We start from the raw sequence: 9,091 nt of genomic DNA, 5'->3' as shown, positions 1-9,091 counted from the left end.
TCCTCCTCAGATGTGGACTTTCCCAGGGGTCTGATCTGGGCCTTTTCTCTTCTTCACCATCCCATCCCCATGGACAATCTCAGCTACTGCAAGCCTCAGATCTCATCTCTGCATGTTGACCAAGTGCCAAATAACATGCTCATCCTTAATCTTTTTCCTGATCTCCAGACTAGAAATGTCCCTGACATCAGAGATGTCTCCCTGGTATTTCAAACTGAAAACAGTCAAAAATCTAAGTCATTACCTATCCCACCTTTTCTCTGGTATAATTCTTCTCCTCTTCCTGTTTTTCTCCTTTGGGTAACTTAGTTATCACATCTGGAAATCTCAGAATCATCTTTGAATCTGTCTAACACATATCACTGGACCCTGGGTCCTCAAGGAGTCTCTCAAGTGCACCCTCTTCGTTTGTTCCCACAAGTTCTCTTTAAAATCAACATAAAACAAATCACACCTCTCTTCTTTCAAATCCTTCAAAGTCTAGAGAATAGGGTCCAATCTCCCTGGCATGGCTCTGCATCATCCAGCTCCCACTATTCCAGTTTCACCTTCAACACAGACCTTGGCCACTGGCTTGCTACCCTCACTAGGCAACCTACTCTTCTTTAAACATCTGGTCACCCACAAGCCTCTGTACCTCCATTTATTTTATTTCCTTTGTTTCTCTACTATCGTCACGGAGCACAGCTTCTGAACATATGGTCTTGGGTTTTGTATCAGAAGAAGAAATAAACTAATCTATAATTTCCTCTGCTATCTCCTTGCCCTATACATAACCCATCTCACACTTACCATGTACTCATGAGACCAGTCTGTGTCACCTGGACCCAGTACACTGTTTAAGGGCAGAGACCAAATCACATTCATCCAGGACACTTCCTAGCACATAGTACAGCAGGCAGTCTGTGATTTCTTTAAATGTTTTGTTCAAAATGCATCACATAATGGGATATTAATAATTGCAGTTTCATATGATATACAAAATGCCAATTTCAAAAGGCTAGAAAAGTAAACTCAGTTACCTCCCAAAAGTTTGTTCTTGGGTTGGTTACATGGTACATAGAACATGTTACCAAAAAACAATGTTCAAGAGTAGGAAAGCATTTAAAGCCCATTTCCTAAAATCTTATTTTAGTGACATTTTGGTTGAAATTTCGCATTATGTGGGGGAAAGGCAAGACAGAATGCTATAAAATTACTTTTTCTTAGTATTATAAAATGTATCTAAAGAACAGAAATACTTGGGGGTGCCTGAGTGACTCAGGGGGTTAAGGCTGGACTCTTGACTTCAGTTTAGGTCATGGTCGTAGGGTTGTGAGATCAAGTCCTATATTGGGCTCTGCACTGGGGGGTAGAACCTGCTTAGGATCATTTCTCTCCCATTTCCCCTCTCCCTGTCTCTGTCTCTCCCTTTCTAAAAACAAAAACAAAAACAGAAAGACTCATCACTCTTCCACAAAATGTCTGCTCTGTGGCTTTCATCCTGATGTCTATGGCTGGACAGGAAAAGGATCAGGAATAAAGAGAACATGCCCCAAGTGGGGATAAAGCCCTGCGTGGATGGGGTGGAAGTGGGTCTCTGCCGAAGGCTGTAGGATTTTACGCCAGTTTTCCCCATCCAAGGAAACCGAGACCAGCACAGGTAGGTGGGGTGAGCAAATCCCATAGAGGCAATTCAGTCAAGGGGTGGGCACACATGGAAAGCCTAAAGCAGCAGCACTCAGGATGACTGCAAAGGCAGGCTGGGACACGGATGACCATGCCAGAAATCCCAATAAGCCGTCGTTTACTCCTCAAACCTTATTAATACAGGGAAAGGAATGGGCTACAGAAGGGAGAGACGGCGGATGGAGATTAGAGGAGCCAGACACGATGTAAATAGAAGGGCTGCTTACGAATCTGTAAGGTATACAAGACTGAACAAGTTCCCTGGAAGTTTATTTTTGGAAGACAATAATAACCCAAAACTATATGACATCATTTACTTCTCAAGAGTACTGACTCAGAAGAACAATAACAAACATAGTTCCTTTCATTTTCCAATTATTTGGAGTTCAAACAAATAGGAGTTTACTCTATCAAAATTCAATATCCATATGTGAGTTTTCAGAAGAAAGAGAACTTTTTGATGATGTTTATACATCTATCTATAAATATGAATAATGCAGATTTTGGATCCTATGATATCAGATGACAAGATACAGCCTAAGCTTCAGCTCTTGCTAATTAAACGAATCAATTAAGAGACTACAGTTGCAACTGTGTAGCTGCTGTTCTATAGTAGCAATAACAACCCCACGGGGAGGTCTTTTACTACATTAAAATGCTGTCCTCCACAACTCCATCTGATATTATTAGAAACAGTTATTTGTGTCTTGCTGTCATATTAGTAGCAAAGGCAAATTATGGAAATATGCAGACCAGAATGGTCCCAGTATGAGATCAGGTTGGGTTCTCAGCTTCCAGGGGAACAATTGCTGAAATTCCAAAGTTCCCCAAAGTTCTTTAATGGAACTGATAAATCTATCAGCACAGCAGCCATTTAGAAACTAGGTAAGGGTCACATATTTACATACTTTCCTGCTAAGCTGATACAATTCAACTAGATGAATTATCATATTAAGTTTACCCTCCTGAGTTAAACTGATGGAGTTCAAAATTGTTTTCGATGGTTGTCATTAATCGCTGTTACTCCGTAAACGCTTACTTTGAAATCTAATTGTGCTGGTGTATCAAGGGTCATATTAATAGCATCTTAATGGTAAATCTTTGTAAAACATGTTTATTCTACTGATATTATCACTCAAGCTTTCAAGGCTAATAAGAAATAAAGTATATTTATTATCAATAAAAACTTAATTTAAAATGTACAATTTGAGATTTAAATTAGCTTTAAGAACTTCAGCATGATTTGGTTTCATTAAGAGATCTGGCTAAGCTTCAAAGACATATAATTTGATAGTTCCTCAAGAGTCCTTGGGTAAATGCCAAAAGCGCAGCTACGAAGGAGCTGTTTATTGTACTCTATGCTTATTTTCGCTTTGGGGCAATATGTATTGTTTTCACAAGAAAAAAAATTAGTCTTGGTGAGATATGTTTGACTTAATATTATAGTATTTAAAAAATAATAGTACTTTAAAAATTAAACATAAACAATGATTACAAAACAAAACTTTGGAATAAACTGGTAACTTCTACATTCTTAAAAGCAATAATGAAATATTCATCCTTATTGCAAAGCATAGTTCAAGTAAGTAATTCTGGTTCAGTAAAACACTGGACCTCTTTCATTTCTTCTTGAGCTTATACTATCTGATGTACACAAACTCACAGCTGCACCAAAAACATGCACATAAAACAAAACTCAGACAACTTACAATCTGAGATAGGCATATATATCTTGGAAAAATTCTGGGATATGTAACTCACCAACCAAGTGTATGTTATGGATTATATGTTTGTGTCCCTTCCTAAATCCCTATGTTGAAGCTCTAATAATCCCCAGTATAATGTTATTTGGTTGTGGGTCCTTTGGGAGGCAGTTAGGTTTAGATGAGGTCAAGGGAATAATAAGGCTTTCGTGATGGGATTAGTGTTTATAAAAAGGAAGAAAGACCAATTACTATATGGTACACCTGAAACTAATGTAACACTGTATGTTAGTTAACTGGAATTAAAATAAAAGCTTTTAAAGAAATAAAAAGTAAAAGATAAGAAGACCAGAATTTTCTCTTTGCCATGTGAAGATAGAGTTACCAGCTAGGAGGAAGACCCTCACCAGGAGTCAAATCTGCTTGACCCTGAACTCAGCAACCACTAGAACTGTGAGAAATTAATGTCTGCTGTTTAAGCTACCCCATCTATGGCATAGCGCCTAAGCTAAAATACTTGTACTTAATAGCAGTTATAGCAATAACTGGATCACACAATAAAGCTGTTTCTAAGGCACTCTGATGGTAAACAGCTTAACTTGAAAGTCAGAGACCTGATTTTGCATCCTGCTTCTGCCAGTTATTAGCACAGAATAGTCATTTAAACTGACTATGCTCACTTTGTCTTCTGAAAATTAGGCATACCCTTTAATTGGTGTTTTGCATGTTTGAGTATGGGATATAGGTGATGATAAAAGGTAAGAAAATATCTTGGAAAATAAATGGCAGTGCTCAAGTCAGGTATTAATGAGGAACAATGCTCTGATTATGAAATATACTTTTAGGTAAATTGCCTGAGTTAGTTTTCAAATTTTCATACATGTCAAATAAATGCTTTCATGCCTATCTATGTTGGGTATATACTAGGTTGAGCCCTGCCATCCAAAAATTCACATCCAGCCAATATTTCAGAATGTGACTCCGTTGTAAAGAAGGTCTTTCCAAATGTAATTAGCTAAGACAAGGTCTTACTATATAAGGGTGGTTCTTAAAGCCAGTGACTTGTGTGCTTAGATTTCTGTGACCGAATATACACAGACCTGGGAAGGAAAGCCATGTGAGGACAGAAGCAGAGATCAGAATGATGCAGCTACAAGTCACGGAACAGTAAGTACTGCTCCAACTATACCAGAAGCTGTGAGAGAGGCATGAAACAGATTCTCTGTGAGAGCCTCCAGAAGGAGCCAACATTGCCCACACCTTAATTTCAGATTTCTCATCTCCTAAACTCTTAGGGAATACATTTCTGTGTTCTGAGTGAAGCCACCCAGTTTGTGGTCATTTGTTGTGGCAACCCTAAGAAATGAATATAGTCCTATGTCCTCCATGTTGGGAGTGGTCATGAAGTTGATAGATACTAAAGGTTAAAACGTGGATGGCCTGAATTTGTAGGTACATCCAAGTAAAATATGCTCCTCTGAATCACAGAGGCGCAAATTTCATCTCAATGCCTTTATTTTTTTTAAAGATTTTATTTATTCATTCATGAGATACATACACAGAGAGGCAGAGACATAGAGTGAGAAGCAGGGTCTCTGCAGGGAGCCCAGTGTGGGACTCGATCCTAGGACCCTGGGATCGTGACCTGAGCCAAAGGCAGACGCTCAATCACTGAGCCACCCAGGTATCCTGATCTCAATGCCTTTAGTAGAAGAGTTTGCCTTTCGTTATATAAAAATACTTACTAACTTAACAATTTTTAAATCAAGTTCAAACAGAGTAACAGAACGGAAATACCTTACACTTAGATTTAAAATTAAAGAGCCAAAGATTTTACAGTAGATCGACTTAATCCACTGACTCTTCAATGTCTACATCTTTTCTATACATGTAAATGGATATGGAACTCTATCAGCAAGAAGAGTCCTTTATATTCCATGGCTGTGTGTTAGGATAAGCTAGGTTAGGCTTCAGAAATAGCTCTGAAATCTCAGTCCACAGAAAGTTGGGGGTACGGTGCCCCAGCTCCAGCCTTCCCCAGGAACCCATGCTGCTAGGAACTCAACAGCCAAGCATGTTGTTTCCCCAGCAGACATGGGAGGGACCTAGAGAGCTCATGCCTGCTCATGGCTGTCCCTGACCAGAAGTGAAGGACATCACTGTAAGGAGACAATTCTCCATAGGTCTCTCGTGCTTCTCTACTTCTTGTGAGTGTGGCACTGACTATCCTTTGTTCTGGACTATACAAACAGCCTTGTAAGACAGAGACACCCTTGGAACAAAGGGAAGGCATGTTCACTGCCCACAGAGAAACTCAGAGTTCTCTGAACTAAACTCAGGTTCCCCTACTATAACAGAACCCACTGTGTGAGCACATGTCCTCCTGCCCTCTTCACACCACACTGTGGGAACTGGAGCTCAGGGAAATGATGCAAAAACAATGATATTCTGGCCACTGCTATTGCTGTAATAAACCATCCTTCATCTCTGACCCTGGAGTCTCACCTCTTCTACCAGCATCCATGACTGTAGTGGGCTAATTTGTCAGCTTCAAGGAAGGTAAAATCTCAGAGCCTCCACAGTTCTTGACAGTCACTTCCATTCACAGCTCACAATCCAGACTAGTCAGGTGATCCAACCCAGTCCTCCTTGCCTTATTAAAAATGCAAATTACATAAATAGACTAAATTCATGCATATATACAGTCTCACTCCAATGAAAGATGGGCAGAAGGTGTGAAGAGGTACTTTACAGAGGATTAGACTCAATGGTCAATAAACATAAATGCAGAAAAATATGTTCTACTTCATTAATAATCAAGATGTTAATTAAAACCACAATGAGGACACTACTGACACTGGCAAAACTTAACAAGTCTGATAATATCAGCTACTAGTGAAAATGTGGAACAAAGTGAACTCATTCACTGCATACTCTGTGCACATCAACCCTAACAAAACTCTGGCATACATGCAATCAGGATATATGTACTCATGCACATATGCTTAGAGCAGCACGGAGTTACAACAAAGACACTACAGACCACCCAGGGGTCCATCAACTGTAGAGGTGGACCTCACAAACAACACAGAGCCAAATAACAAAGTCAGACAATAACAGAATATAATCCCATGCATGTTGAGCTTAAAAACATGTAAAACTTAATTGTTTAATATTTAAGGATATATTTATATGGAAAAGTTATAAAGGAAAAGTGATAAAAATTAGGAAGGAGGAGAAAGGAGATCTGATAGGACTGAGAAGGAATACACAGTGAACTTCAAAGGTAATGATAATTTTTGTGTTTTTTAGAAAAACTCTGGTGGGTATACAGGTCTTTGTTTTATCATTAGTCTTTGTAACTTATAAGTATTTTATAAATGTTCTTTTATACATATTATAAATGTGTAAAGTATATTTATAACATTTTATATAATATTTAGTATTTATATATGTAGCAATCTAATTTTAATAATGAGATTTAGGGACACATGGGTGGCTCAGCAGTTGGGCATCTGCCTTCAGCTCAGGGCATGATCCTGGAATGCCTGGAATGAGTCCCACATCAGGCTCTCTGCACAGAATCTGTTTCTCCCTCTGCCTGTCTCTCTGCATCTCTCTCTGTCTCTCTCATGAATAAATAAAATCTTTTTTAAAAATGAGATTTTAGTGAGAAATAACAAAATTGTATTTTTTAAAGTTCAAATTGTGTGAAACAACAAATGAAATTATTTTGAAGTCTGTACCTTCTCTGAACTGACAGAACATTTTTGAACTTTATCAATGCAACAAAAGTCCTTCTTTTAAAAAAAAAAATATTTATTTAAGAGACAGAGAGAGAGAGGCAGAGACACAGGCAGAGGGAGAAGCAGGCTCCATGCAGGGAGCCCGACGTGGAACTCGATCCTGGGTCTCCAGGATCATGCCCTGGGCAGAAGGCAGTGCCAAACTGCTGAGCCACCCGGGCTGCCCCATAAAAGTCCTTCTTCTTCTTCTTTTTTTTTTTTTTTTTTACAAAAGTCCTTCTTAGTCTAAAATTCAACTCTTTGAACATGAAGGTATGTTTATCAACATTCAAAAGCCAACTTGTATAGAAAATTCTACAATATTCTCACAAAGAAAATTTGTATTTCGGAAGTCTTCCCTTAACCATGTGACCTACCAATGCTCTTCCTGACTGCATCTGCTTTAGGAAATTAGAAGTGAAGCAGTACACGCTCGCTAGAAATTACTCTGCATCTGTCTTAACAGTCCCACTATTCTCAAGACCTTTTCTTTCTCTCTTTCATACTGATCTATTATTACTGCCAATAGTACACATAGAAAAATGCACTGTAACAAACTACAATGGCCATCTCAATGGCTGTGATGTAGAATTTTAGAGTACTTCAAAATTACTCTAGACACTGACATTTCTTCTCTGTACAAAGTGTATAAACAATGTGGACAAATAATTAGGATTCACTAGCAAGTCACCTCTTTTTTCCTGGAGGAAGACAGTGGAATCAGCTACATAAACAGGTCCACTTTTTTTTTTATAAAGATTTTATTTATTTATTTATGAAAGACACCACAGAGAGAGAGGCAGAGACATAGGCAGAGGGAGAAGCAGACTCCATGCAGGGAGCCCAATGCAGGACTCGATCCCAGGACCCTCAGATCACAACCTGAGCCAAAGGTAGATGCTCAACCACTGAGCCACCCAGGTGCCCTAAACAGGTCCAGTTTTTATGGCTGTTTAGGGTGCGTTTATGTACGTTGCCTGCTGTATTTTAGGGGCCTGGAGTAGATGAAAAGAAATAAGGTAAAGGGCATTTGATGATGGGAAGAGCACTGGGCTGAGCAGACAAACTGGAGCTCCCTTCTGTGAGTTCCACTATCTGTGAACCTTTGGCCAAGAGAGTTGTCTTTTCTGACTCAAGTTCCTCACTTGGGCAAGAGGGATTCATTGCTAAGGTCCCAAACAGTCCCCTAGGCTCTTCCGTCTCCTCCTTTGTTTCTGTATTTGCTTTCTTCTTCTTTAAGTGGAATCTTTAGGTCCCATACTTACGGATGTCATTGATCCACTCGATAAGCATTCATGGAGTGCCTATGTTATGAAGGCCCTGTTCTGAGTGCTGAGTGAGAGCAGTGGACAGGACAGTCAGGAGCCCTGTGCTCATGGAGCTTAGTTTACCCAAGTGGGAGAGATGGACAATAAACAAGTTTTAAAAAAGTAAAATATGTCAAACATTAAAATATGTCAGATAGTGATTAACTGCTAAAGAAACAGAACAAAGTGGAGGAAAAGTGGTAAAAATTTTAAACAATGTGACCAGGAAGTCATCCCTGAGGTGGTGGCCAAAGGTTTGAATAAAGTGAGGGAACCTTCTGCGCAGTTGCCTGGGGGCAAACAGTCTTGGCAGAGGAAAGGTAGGTGAAGAGATCTTGGTGTCTGCACCCGACGCAGCTGAAGAAAAGTAACAAGAACAATAGACTTGATTTATACTCTAAAAGGATCATGTTAACTGGTAAATGAATCGCATTTAGGGGAAGACAAGAGATGACAAAAGCGTTGGTCAGGATGGGGTGGTGGAAGTAGTAGAAGGGGAAGCAAGGACAACACACTGTTCTGCTAGAATCCATAAAAACAAGTCCTTTCTAGCACAAGTGCTGAAGTACAGAGAAACGTCCACATAAGATCATTCTAGGAAGATGTGTAATTCTCTTTCCAGAAGATC

At 39.4% G+C, this 9,091-nt stretch overlaps 1 protein-coding gene and 1 long non-coding RNA gene across 4 annotated transcripts in view; one reads left to right on the top strand and one right to left on the bottom strand.

Moving 5' to 3' along the window:
• The window catches only part of PCCA (propionyl-CoA carboxylase subunit alpha), a 462,758-nt gene that overhangs the window by 66,200 nt on the left and 387,467 nt on the right, over positions 1–9,091 (bottom strand). The window lies entirely within an intron of this gene.
• Positions 2,487–9,091, top strand: part of LOC119865226 — a 67,955-nt gene continuing 61,350 nt past the window's right edge. The window contains exons 1-2 of the long non-coding RNA XR_005376530.1: positions 2,487–2,553; positions 4,446–4,538. This is a non-coding gene — a long non-coding RNA (uncharacterized LOC119865226). The remainder of the gene's footprint in view (positions 2,554–4,445; positions 4,539–9,091) is intronic.

Source organism: Canis lupus, chromosome 22 (genome assembly GCF_011100685.1).
Source record: "Canis lupus familiaris isolate Mischka breed German Shepherd chromosome 22, alternate assembly UU_Cfam_GSD_1.0, whole genome shotgun sequence".
Classification (NCBI taxonomy): domain Eukaryota; kingdom Metazoa; phylum Chordata; class Mammalia; order Carnivora; family Canidae; genus Canis; species Canis lupus.
Note: the sequence above shows the minus strand (reverse complement) of the source record. Positions and strands in the feature narration are given on the sequence as shown.